The sequence below is a fragment of the Bison bison genome, unplaced genomic scaffold, assembly GCF_000754665.1.
Source record: "Bison bison bison isolate TAMUID 2011002044 unplaced genomic scaffold, Bison_UMD1.0 scf7180017864035, whole genome shotgun sequence".
Taxonomy (NCBI): Eukaryota; Metazoa; Chordata; class Mammalia; order Artiodactyla; family Bovidae; genus Bison; species Bison bison.
The window spans coordinates 18634056-18635069 of record NW_011494607.1 but is presented as its reverse complement, the minus strand read 5'-3'; the positions used below and the strand labels follow the sequence as shown (position 1 = coordinate 18635069).

The following is a 1014-nucleotide window of genomic DNA, read 5'->3' as shown; positions in this document are numbered from 1 at the left end:
TGGCTTCTCTTGTGGTGTGCAGGGTCAGGACCTGCAGCTCACAGGCTCAGTAATTGTGGCACATGGGCTTAGTTTCTCTGCAGCCTGTGGGATCCTCCCAGACCAGGGACTGAACCCATGTCTCCTGCTTTGGCAGGTGGGTTCTTAACCACTGGATCACCAGGGATGTCCCTCGGCCATTCTTTTAAAGTTTGGGTTACAGAAATCACACCGTCATTATCCCTGACCAATAGCCAATTTTGAGTTGTGGCTTTTGCTGTATTTCATTTTTAGGAGAACACACACCCGCCCCCAGGTTAGGGGAGAAACAACTATTTGGTGAGCAAATCATTGCTAGTATTGTTCTATGTCATTATATATAAAGTGAACAGCTAACATTTGGGAGGAAGCTTCTTTTCCTTAGGCACTGGGCTTAGTGCTTTTATTACATGCTTAAATTCATTTAATCCTTGATGAGGATTTTGATGAAACTCTATAAGAAAGGCAGATGTAATTTTATTATTTCTACCTTTACAAACAAGGAAAATGATTTTTAAAAGTATTTAAGAAACTTGTGGCTTCCTTGGTGGCTCAGAGGTTAAAGTGTCTGCCTGGAATGCAGAAGACCCGGGTTCGATCCCTGGGTCAGGAAGATCCCCTGGAGAAGGAAATGGCAACCCACTCTAGTACTCTTGCCTGGAGATTCCCATAGAGGGAGGAGCTTGGTAGGCTACAGTCCATGGGGTTGCAAAGAGTCGGACACAACTGAGCAACTTCACTTTCACTTTCAAGAAACTTGTATGAGGTCCCTCAGGTAATACATGATGGACCCAATTCTACCCTGGCTTTCTGTACGCAAGCCTGGTAATCACTCTGTTGATTCAGCAAAGCGAAAACCACTCTAGGGTCACCTGAGCAAGAAGGGATTTACTGCAGGGAATGAGAAACACACAGTTATGGAAAGGATTCAGGGAACAAAGATTTAGGAAGGCCACCTAATTTTCAGAAAATCTAGAAGGGTTGGAATTGTAGGAA

The 1014-nt window shown here is 44.3% G+C and overlaps 1 non-coding gene across 1 annotated transcript; it reads left to right on the top strand.

Annotated features, from left to right (window-relative positions):
* Positions 1-559: 559 nt before the first annotated feature.
* TRNAS-GGA lies at positions 560-631 on the top strand. The gene has a single exon. It is a non-coding gene; the product is annotated as a tRNA-Ser (tRNA).
* Positions 632-1014: the final 383 nt, after the last annotated feature.